The following is a 12,030-nucleotide window of genomic DNA, read 5'->3' as shown; positions in this document are numbered from 1 at the left end:
GGAGGGAGCGGTCCTTCCACGAGGCCTGTCCAACAGAGAGTTACGAATATAACAGGTGTATACCAACAACTACAAGTCTTTCTGAGCATGCACAAGGCTCTAGCTCCGTACTGAAACAGCTAAATATAATTGAAGACTCCAGCAGAATACAAAGGCAGACAACAATGAAAACAGAAAAGCACGTGGCGAGCACATGGCTAACTAAAATTGCTGCCACAACAAAAAATGGGGTCAGCTCGTGCTAATGGCGGTCACTGCCTACTTCCACAATCTGACAGATAAAGCTGCCAGATCAGAGGAGTGTACTCTGGTCCATCACTGCTTGTCCCAATATGCTACATTCCATGAGTGCTACTTTACATCTCACTACAGCACTCAGATACGGGATGCTAGTAACAAAGTCCATCCCAATAGATTTTAACAACCAATTCTTGTGCCAAACATGCCTGGTCAGGACCGTGACATGAAAATAAAATATCAGACTGGACAACCCAGTGCAAGAACCGTATAAGTAGTCTATGATCATATGAAATACAATAAAAGCCCTGAACAGTTACTCAAAGCTGCCGGCATACTGGATAACCATGAAGTATACGTTTGTCTCTCACACCTCCACCAATTTCTCCTAACATAATATCCACACCTCAGTGGTCAACAAACACAACATGGAAACACTTCTCACATAGGATCAAAAACAAAGACAATCTATTGTTAGTCACAATTACCTCTCTTCCCGCAGGCACCTATCTCAGGCCTACATAACTCCCTCACCACCACCAAGATGATCTACACACAATAGTGTAGGCTATGGTTTTCTTTGTTCCTCTGCTTTGGTGCTACAATTAGAAGTGTTCACAGATGACTGTGGCAGCATCATTGAAAACATTTCAGCCAGGTGTGGAATTTGTATAGGAGTCCTTCTATTCCACTCGGTACAGGATGTATGAGGGGATAGTGGTAGGTGGGCCAGTCCTGTGAGCAAGAGGAAAGTAACCACCTGGGGCTGCATTATACATGCGGCGCATATTCCTTGGTTGCGCCAGGCACACCTTTTAAAAGGTAAGTCTGACGCAATGAAGGAAAATTCATAGTATTATAATGAATGCTCTTCCCTCAGGGCAGCCACAAACTTGCGCTGCCCTGGGCGCAGCACAGCTATATGAAAAACAGAGTGGCTGCTTTGAAGCTGCTCTGTGTTTTCACAGGGCTGACAGCAACCTACCTGCACTTTTAAAGGGGCTTTGATATCCTCTTGCTGGCATGTGCAGGTACAGGTGCACCTGCCTGCAAGGGGATGTCTTGGGGTGCATAAGACCCCCTTTCCCAACATAAAGAGGACTGCTCTAAGGGGTCACACTGACAGTGTGCCACCTTTTAGGTGGCACACTGTCAGTGCACCTCCTGACAGCTTCTTTGCATCGGTGCCCACGTCTGTAATATGGTGCAGGCACAGAGGCAAAGGGATTCCCTAACGTTCACGGAGCATGCCCCCATGCAAATGAGGGAACGCACCCTAAAGATGGAGCTGGCACTTTATGTGTGCCAGCGCTGTTGGTATTACAGAAGGGGCCACAGAAGCGTCTGCAGCCCCTTTTGTAATATCAAATTGCCACTGTGGTGAGCAGAGCAGGCGCAAACGCCTGGCGCGCCCACAGAAACTTTGTGTAATACGGCCTCTGATATGTTTTATTTTCTTCATTGAATACAGTATGCATCTACATCTCAGGTTTGTTGGGTATTTTACAAAGTACATTTAGGAAATAAACACAATGTCTGATAATGAGTCAGGCGAAGGTGCTGCAGATGCAACGTTCATATCACATTGTGAGGCATATTCAGATGCAATGTCTACCTTGCAGGCAAGCTCCTTGCGAGTGCCACCCAAGAAAAAAGCATAAAAGTGCTTTGTGAAGTACAGGCCAGAATGGAAACTTACACACAACAACATCTGGAAATCGTCAGAAGATGTGTACAAGGCCAGGTACAACCTGTGTAATAAAGACTTTTCCATTACCCTTGGAGGAGAGTGTGATATCAAAACTCATGAGGCAGGAGCACAACATAAGAAAAATGCCTCAGGCAGGGCGAAGATGGTAACAATATCATTATAACAGCAACCAAGATTCCAGCCAGAAGTGGCCAAAGTAAGCCATTGCTTGCTTCATCATAACGTGACTTAAGTTGTATGCAATTCTGGTATACTCTTCTTGCTTTGTCACACTCTTTCTCAGACTCCCCCATTTATTACGCAAGACATATTGCAATTTTCTATTACTCCCTTTAAATGTGCAGCAGTGTTTACCAAGTCAGGTTGCCTTTAACATGCTTGTCTCACTCTGTTTATATCAAGAAGACATAATAAGTGTTCTTGGGTTAGCAGCTGTCACTTTAGTTTAAATTTGCAGCTGCAAGCCCGTTTGTGGCAACTATTTTCTTCACTGGTGGGGACTTTCTATGCATGCTGCTTATACCTTTGTGTATTCTTTTTTTATTTTAGGTCACAGATGCAGAGGTGACTCAGATGTACCATGCTCTGAAACATAACATGCCCAACCACTTCCTCGATTGTGGCAACAAGCTATCCAAAGTAATATATCCTGACTCATCCATTGCGATGAAAGTATCCTGTGGCGCACAAGTCCTTCAAGTATCACTACGAATGTGCTTGCACCTCTTTCCTTGCAAAAAGCATATGAAGACTTAGAAGATGGCTATATTTTAGCTTGCAGTGATGCCTTAAAGGAAAAATTAAACTCTATCTACTTTTGTTGCAGCACTTTGCTGACCTATACTCTGGTGCATTTGTATGAGGATGCAGCTAAAGCTGCTACAGCTATTGCACAGCAGATCACAACAAAATTAAAAGAGCATGGGTTGACATTAGAGCTCATTGCCGCATACTGTGGGCACAACGCAAGTAATCAACTATAGACCACATCATTCTGTATTTCAGCTTTTGAAGAGGGCAAATGAAGACATTCTGCCTGCAAAGTGTCCCGCCTATATCCTACACAATTGTGCTAAACAAGCCAATAATGGACTTTCTATGGATGTAGAATCCTTTATTCTAAAAGTCTATAGAGTGGCAGCTTTGTTTCGGCATGTCCCAACACAGTGGTTCGCTTTGTTCCCAGCCATCGAACATCTGTTGAAGTGATGGGGCAGCACTGAAATCCTTTTTACTTTTCCTTGGGCAAAAATAAAGCCACCCAGAGCAATATGGGATTTTCTAGGACCTGAAAGTGGGGAGGCCACAGGGCAAAGTTTACTTTTTCTTTGTTCACAACATATTGGTAATTTTCAACAGGTCTATCCTGCAGCTTGAGAAGGATGAGCTGAGCTCCCTGAAGGTACGAGGCATCTTCAGGATATTGTAAAATAACTGAAAGGATAGAGTGGAAAACCAGTTCATTAGTTTCTGAGTGCACAGTTATTTAATGCCCCATATCATGATTTAGAGTTGAGCGCAAGCATATAGAGTGATTTTCTGACATTTTTGGAGTGCTCCTTAAAGTATTATAAAAAATGGTTTGTTTTTTTCAGAGAGACTTTACTTGTCAGTATTAGAACCATGCTGCTTAAGAGAAACTCTCATTTTTCAGCAGCTCTGCAAAGCTGCTGGTGTTGATAACTTGACCCATCATCTGGAACTGCACTAACTTGCGATGTGTGCAGAAATGGTTGAATGTTTTGTCAAAGTTAACTTGCAATGTTCTTAACATAAAATAAATCATGTCATTCATACTTAGCTTACCAGGTAGTAATGCACCTACTGAGAGGATTGTTTCTCAATTGAAGTTCACCTGGACTGTCACACAAAATAGGTGTGATGTTGAGCTTGTTGAGGCAGAATTGCAGATCTGGGTGAACATGAAACTTTCATGTGCAGACTTTTACCAATTTGCACTTTAGGAACAAAGAGGATCTAAAGTTTGTTAGTTCTGAGAAAAAGTACAATTTTAAAAACCAGCACTAAAACTAATATTGCTACTGTCTGTGAGTCCATGTACTAGCAATCATATTAAGGGAGAAAAATCCTATTACGTACATCAGTGGTCAAATTTTGCTTGGTGTGCCGAATTACTTTTAACTTATTATATACTTAGTTTGACTTGGATTTATGTTTGTTGTCTATGTACCTACAAACTATTGCCAACCTCATTTGTAGGTTCTTTAAAATGTACACTTTGTCCCAAATTCTTGTCCTGAATGTTTACCTTCCATCCTGAATTTTAGTCAAGAATTTTGACCCTTTATCCTGAATTTTTCCTCTCACCTTCATGCATTGACACCTATGCTAGTTGGTCACACTAACTGGGAACAATTTAAAGGTCTCACCACTACATAGTTGATCCACTCTCATCAGGACCATGACATGCCAAAAACACAGTAGAATGGCTTCCCATCAATACATAAGGCTGCATTTTGCCAAAAGGGGGCCTTCTGATGTACTTGTGGGGTTATGGCTATAAGCGTGAGAGCCTCTTTTCAGTTCATGACTTGTAAGATCAGGTTTGCAGTCACTGCTTGATCCAAAGTAATGAGGTGAATGGGAATCAGCGGGTTTGATTGGCCCAAGAGGTGGCACTCAGATCGTACCTACCATGAGCCTCAAGGCGAGTGCACAGGTCAAATGCTAGTTGAAAAAAGTGAAAGGCCAGAATATACAGCTGCCAATGATACAGCAATAAGCGCCTGACCACAATATCTGCCCGAGCCAGGATGCTCACATCCTGGGTTTATGCCTACTTCAAAGATTTTATCTCAGCTTCTATACTGCCCAAAAGTTGTTTAAGAATCCGCAAAGGGTAGCATGCCAAAGAAAAAGCTGAATCGGGGGGCCACAGCCATATGTTTTATATACATTTTTTACTAAACCATCTGGTCACAACTTTACATATTTAAAATATCAAATGGGAATGGATCACTTGACCTGAGTAACCAGGGTTTTGCAAAATTCGTTCAGTGTACCAATAAAAATCCTCATTCCTGTATACAAGACAGGAAGGCGATATATCTTGATTCTTCGCCCTGCTCTTAAAAACGTGACAGCATCATCATAGGGTTAGGTTTTATATGCTTCCTCCATCCGGAGGTGAACCACTGGTTATTGCAGTAGTGATCAAAGAAAGGTGGGAGTGTTTGGTGAAGTGTGTGTCAAGAAGTGATGTTAAAAAACTCGTAGAACCAGATTTGTTTATTTTAATCAGTCTACGCAGGCCAACACTGGGACAAGAGAGGAATTCGCCATCTTGTCATAAATATGGCACATTCCTGCCCTTTCCCTGCATCTCAGCTCAGCACAGCAAGGTGACTTGCCACCACAACGGTACTATTTGATAAACATGGCCATGAGTATTGAAATTGCAGAAACAAAGTTATATGATTTAGAATAATGCATCTTCTAGAATGTCTTGATGGATTGGTGGTGTCACATTTGGAGTGCTACCACATCTGTGAAGCATTTACTAATATGTTTAGCTCTTTTTGCACAATATTGTTCTCAGTTGTGGTTGTGGGAGGATAGAAAAGATCAGGCTACACTGTTTCTTTGGAATTCAGACAACATAAGTTCAGAAATAATTAGAAACAACAATAATATGGGATGTGTGGCACCTTTTCTTGGTGGGACTGATGTGAGTAATGTTGTCCTACCTAAAAGTCTTGTCATTTATTAATGAAGATTTCTTTAGTTTCAATAGTTTCATTAAGTGAAAACAAATATGATTTGTTATTTTTATTTCAGATTTTGAGCCTCCTCGAAGCCTACATTTATTTGTTTACTCGTTATGATTTACAAATATTACAATGCATAATGTCAATTTTTATTTCATGTATGTATTTTCACAATATAACAATGTTTCTGCTATAGGTTGATGATGTATCAATAGTTTCAAGTCATACAATCATGCAATATTATATTTAGAAGGAAACACAATAGTTTCCCATGATTGAGCGAGATAATTCACATGCTTTTGTTCACACTCTACATCACAGATCTCAAGATTATTTTTTTTCAAAATAATATTGGAAAATGTGACATAAAAAGCATGTACTCGACCCTTTGGGGACAGAGTTGCTTCAGTCATTCCAGAAGTGACTTCTCTGTTACAAACCGCCTGTGCAAAGGGGCCACCCCTGACCTGTCATCAGACTCATTAGAAAAGATCGGCAAAATAGAATCTCTGGGGCAAATCTACAAGGAAGTGTAGCAGCGTGGCACCGCAAGCCCTTTGGCTGCACCACGCTGTGGCACTTCCTTTTTTTTATTTTTATTTTTTAAGATTTTTATTTGCATCTCATGGGACAAGTACATAATCATTTGATCAGAGAAAACATAATAAATTCACTAATACCATCAAAGGAGAAAGCAAAGCAACCATAATCAATTTTTCCGCAAAGTAAAACGTATCTCCAAGAAGAAGGCATAACAATAACAAAAGGCATAAAGAGAGTCAAAGAAAAAGGGAAGTATCATGACATTATCAATCCCCAAATCCTTTCCACTTTCAACTTAGCCTGAATACCCCGTCTTGTAGCTAAAGCAGATTCCATATGATAAATTTCCTTAACTAGGCTCCACCATTCCATAACTGTCGGCGGGTTGTGTTGTATCCAAGCCCTTGCTATTACTAATCCCGCGCATGCGAGTACCATATTAAGTAAGTCAATGTTAGTTTTATCCCCCCCGGAATAACCGACAAGCACGTCTACAGGTGTCAAATCAATAGAGCAAGCTAATTTCGTAGATATAACTTCAGTCACATCATTCCAATATTCACCTAATTGTGGGCAGGAAAAAATCATGTGAGTTATGTCCGCTGCACTCGTATTGCACTTTGGGCATTTTGTGCGCTCGTTAAAATTATTATTGTTTGCCCATCTAGGAATCCTATCTGGTGTATAATATAGTTGACATATAGTTTTGAATAATTGTAGTTTTAAATTGGAGGAGTGTATAGATCGGTGGAGGCTGTTTAGTGAAGAAGTAATTAGGTTAGGAGCCACAGCAATTCCCAGTTTCCTAGTACATTTTTCTGCAAGTTTGACAGAGTCATCGTTTCTATGGCTAATAAAGATTTTATAGCATAAACTAATCCATGCTTTATCATTTTCTTTATATATACAGTCCCACAAATCTGAATCCTGAATTTTCAATAGTCCTAGTTTCTGTAACAGATAGTCTCTTATTTGAAAATATTTAAAACGGGCTTCCTCCGATATGTTATAGCAAGCTTTCAGCTGTTCAAAAGAGCAAAATCCGTTGTGATCAAACAGATCTCCCAACCTTTTAATACCCACTTCTGACCACCTAAGGGCCCATAGATCATGGAATATTTCAGGTAAGCCCGGGTTAAACCACAGTGGAGTCTTATGATGAAAGTTAGAAGTCTTGCATTTGACCAAAATGGAATGCCAAATGTTAACAAGATCTCGTATAGTCTTAAATTTAACGCGTTTAAAGTAATTGGGGTCATTTATTTTGTAGAGGAACATATTTACATCCTCCCCTAACACAAATTTGTGAAAATACATACTTTTATCTGGAATTATTAGGCTTTGGAAGCGGGTCAAGAAAGCAGCCAAATAGTAAGCTTTTATTTCCGGTAGGCCTAGTCCTCCTTGGATAAATGGAAGTTTAAGGAGTGAGACAGCACGGCGGGCTTTCTTATACCCCCAGATGAAACTGCTAATAATTCCGTCCAATCTATTAAAATAAGAATTATTTATACGTAGAGGAATTGAGCGAAAAAGATATAGATACTTAGGTAGTATTTTCATTTTTACTAAATTAATTTGGCCTATAATACTTAATGGTAGTTTATGCCATTTCTTGAATAATATACCTGTTTCCTTTAATAGAGGCTCGTAGTTTAACGCCAATATTAAATTAACATCTGATGAAATCTTTACCCCCAGGTATGTAGCCAGATCACATACCCCTTGTAGTGGATTTGATGGTCTGTAGTTCATAACAATTTGAGTCTTAGTACTATTTAATCTATATCCAGATACTGAGCCGAAATCCCCCGCTTCTATTATAATACTCTTTAACGCTTCTTCGACATCATTGGAGTATATCGCTATATCGTCTGCATATACAGTTATTTTGAGTAAGTCTGCTCCATTAACAAAAGGGGAAATCTGATCCCTACCTTGTAGTGCGATCAGAAATGGTTCCATTATAAGAGCAAATAGTAAAGGGGATAGAGGACACCCTTGTCTGGTCCCCCGTTCAATCGGAAAGGTATAAGAGCATTTGCCCATATAACAAACTTTACCAGTGGGTTTATCATACAGTGCCTGAATCCAGTTCAAGAATTGACCCTTTATACTAAAAGCAAGTAATGTGGCCCATAGAAAGTCCCACCCCACTTGGTCAAATGCCTTTTCTGCATCTAATAATATCATACCGAGTGGGGTTGACTTAATCTGCGCCACATCGAAAGCCTTAATAGCCATATTAATATGAGCCGATGTGTCCCTTTTAGGGATGAAGCTGTGTTGTTGAGGTGATACCATTTGTGCCATTAATGGTGCCAACCTAGTAGACAGTATTTTAGCGAATATTTTAGTGTCGCTATTTATGAGGGATATAGGTCTATAGGACCCTCTTTCAACAGCTGGATTGCCTTTTTTTAGGAAAATAATTATTTGTGTTAAGTTCCATGACCTGGGTGCTTTCTCCCCTTTCCCAATAGCCTGAATCACTATAGACAGGAGTTTTATTAATTCCTCCGGGCATGTTTTAAATAGCTCTATAGGAATCGAGTCTTCCCCTGTGGCTTTCCGTGATGCCAGAGAGTAAATGGCTGTTCTAATTTCTGTCGGTGTAATGTCCCCAACTAATTGATCAGATTGCTCCGGGTCAATAGGTAAGACTTTATTTAAGTTTAGATAGTTCTTAATTTTGTCATTATCCACCTCGTTCTCTGGGGTATATAGCTCCTGGTAGTATTGTGCAAATTGGTTTAAAATAGCCTTTGTGTCTTGAAAGATGTGATTATTGGCCCCCTTAATTTCTTTAACGGCCGTCTGTGCTCGATTCTCGGCCACTCTATATGCTAATATTTTCCCTATCTGTTCCCCACCTTCATATTGGCTTAGTTGGTATTTCTAATTATGCTTTTTTCCCTAAGAACCTTTTTTAAAACTGATTTTAGATCAACTAGTTTGAGACGTAATGCCTCTCGCGTCATCTCCTTTTATAAGCGCTTCAGACAATAAGTTTTCCATATTAAGTATATCCTTTGTCATTTTCTCATCTTGATTCCTACGTTCCTTATTTTATTGCCATATATACTGCTGGGAAAACCCACAATGCTGGCTTTACATGTATCCCATACTATCCTTGGTGCTGCAGAGTGGATATTGAATTCTACAAACTCCTTTATATGTTCTTTTAGTTGGCCTAAAAAGATGGTATCTGAAAACAGATATCTAGGGAAAGAGAACACACGGGGAGCTTGTCTTTCCGTTGTTATCTCAAATGTCAACATAATAGGGTTATGATCGGAAGTGACTCTAGGGCAGATTGCCATAGTGCCATTTTCAAGGATAAAATCGGAGACCCAAACCATATCTATGCGTGAGCATAGCTTGTGTGCGGCAGAGTAGTATGTGTAGCCTGCTACATTGGGGTATAGATATCTCCAAGCATCCTTGATTAGATGAGTTGCTGCTAGATCTAAAATTGCAGCCCTAGTCTTCCGCATCCTTTGAAAAGATCCCCTTCTGGTTGTATCTAGGCTATAGTCCATAATACAGTTAAAGTCTCCGAGCATAATGAGTTCCCCTTCCCACCCAAACAGTTCCAAATTAATTTGATCAATAATCCGGGGTTCATCCACATTAGAAGCGTAAACGGCACAAATAGTGTATTTAAAGCCTTCAATTATTACTTGTGCCATTGCCCATCTCCCAGCTTTATCAGTCAATGACTTATTTACCTCTACTCTAAGTTGTTTATGTCTTAGAATTGCAACGCCCCGGATAGAAGCATTAAAGTTCGTAGATACTAGGACCACATAGCCAAGCTGTTCAAGTAGTTTCCTATCTTTGTATGCTATGTGAGTCTCAGTTAGTACTATAATTTGAGGGTTATACATTTTGAGCTCTTCAAACACAAGGTTCCGTTTAACTTTACTATTTAAACCAGATACGTTCCACGATAAACATTTTAATTGAAACATTTAAAATAATAGATTTTACTATCCTTGATTACAATGTATTCTAGTGTTTTCCCTTTACTACCCCTTCACTTGTCTCACCTGAATTTGTAATATACCAAATGTACCCAAAAATATCATCTTTGCTTATCTTCCAGACCAGTACTTTTATCAGTTTACTTGCCCTCGAGAGGCTTTTTTTCCCCTGAGCCACAACCCCCCACCACCCCTTACTAACCCCACCCCCTCCCCTTCTGTTTCTTCCTGCAGGCCCCCCTTTCTCCTTGCTGCCGTTGTAATGGCAGCATGCGCAGAGTCGTAGCGCAGAGGATCCGGTACTATGACCAAGCTAAGTAACTTATACTATCCCGCAGTCATTAAGAAAAAAAAAAAAAAGCATAAGCAATATTGAATCAATAAGCAATATCGAATCAACCTAAGCTGCAAGTTAAGTAAGAAGACAACTAGGTGAGTTCAAAAAGTTCAGTGATTCAATATTTCATCACAATATAACCAAAAACGTCAGTGGCAGTGGACTATGCAGTTTCAGCAGCAGTATCAATATCAATGTTTAGGTCCATGTCCACTTTTCTCCACTTTCCATTTGCCTACAATGTGCTCCACCTCCTTTGCCTCAGAGAAATAATATATTCGACCATTCTTTAGAACCTTTAGTTTAGCCGGTTCTTGCAGAAATGCCTGACCGCCCAATTCTTTTATCGGGTCGATAAATTGTCGTAACTGCCAGCGCCGATCCATAGTTAGCTTACTTAAATCAGATCTAACAAAAAAAGTAATTGAGTCCGTGGTCACTGGAGTATTTGGTCTTGCCTTTAATGAGATCGCTTGTCGTAATAAAAAGTTACCGATGTAGATCAGAATAGGTCGTGGGTATTGATTATTTTTGTTCCTTTGAACCAATGGGAGTCGGTGGACCCGTTGTACTTGCGAGTCCCAGTCCCAGTCTGAGAGTTCAGGAAACGCCTTCTGAAATAAATGCACTATGTAGGCTCTAGCGTCTGCCCCTTCCGCTACCTCTCCTATGCCAAAAACGCGGAGGTTCTGCCTCCGCTGTCTATTTTCTAAGTCTTCAAGTTTGATCTGCATATGAGAGAGTTGAGTCTCATGTCTATTCAAGACTGTTTCAGAATGAGCTCCTTTTTCCTCCGTTGATACAACCCTCTGCTATAGTTCTTCCATATCCTGAGACATAGTCCCAAGTTTGCCAGACATCTCGAGAAGCGAAGACTGAGTTTTACTGCTATCTTCTCGCATCTGTTGATAGTGATATTGAGCTTCCTGTTTTTGCTCATGAAGCAATTGCAAAATCATCTGAAAAGATAAAGAGACGTCCCCCGGCAAAGTCCAGTCCGCAAGTGTAACACTTTGAGTGAGAGTGTTATCGGTATGATCAGGCCTTATATGGTTTAACATATTGCCCTTTACTGGTTCAACCATTAGGGATGAGCATAAAGATGAGGATGAAGAAGCTGGTAATGCGACTTGTACAGGGGTAGTCCGAGATGGTGTTAATATTGATGTTAATAGGGGAGTTGCCCCTGTTACCCCTGAGCCCCCCATATGTGTGTCAGAGGTGGACCTCCTGCCATTCCTGTCGCTTCTTTAGTTGCATTGGATCCAATAACAGCATCCTCCTGCCGCACTTCCGAAGCACAGGGATGCAACATATTTACAAGAATAAGTTGCATCTCTGCTTCGCCCTGCGCTGGCGCACAAACTGCAGCCATGCACCGGTGCAGGCACTCTTGCACCATGGTGCAAGGATGCCTGCGTCGTGGGGAGATTATGTTTGTGCAGGAAGGGACACAAACACAATCACTACAGGCATTTTCCTCTTTCA

The 12,030-nt window shown here is 40.6% G+C and overlaps 1 pseudogene; it reads left to right on the top strand.

The window, feature by feature from the left end:
• Positions 1-1,769: 1,769 nt before the first annotated feature.
• LOC147731686 (uncharacterized) lies at positions 1,770-2,931 on the top strand (annotated as a pseudogene).
• The last annotated feature ends 9,099 nt before the right edge of the window (positions 2,932-12,030 follow it).

This window comes from Lissotriton vulgaris, chromosome 2_1 (genome assembly GCF_964263255.1).
Source record: "Lissotriton vulgaris chromosome 2_1, aLisVul1.2, whole genome shotgun sequence".
Taxonomy (NCBI): domain Eukaryota; kingdom Metazoa; phylum Chordata; class Amphibia; order Caudata; family Salamandridae; genus Lissotriton; species Lissotriton vulgaris.
This window is presented reverse-complemented; position numbering and strand designations above follow the sequence as displayed.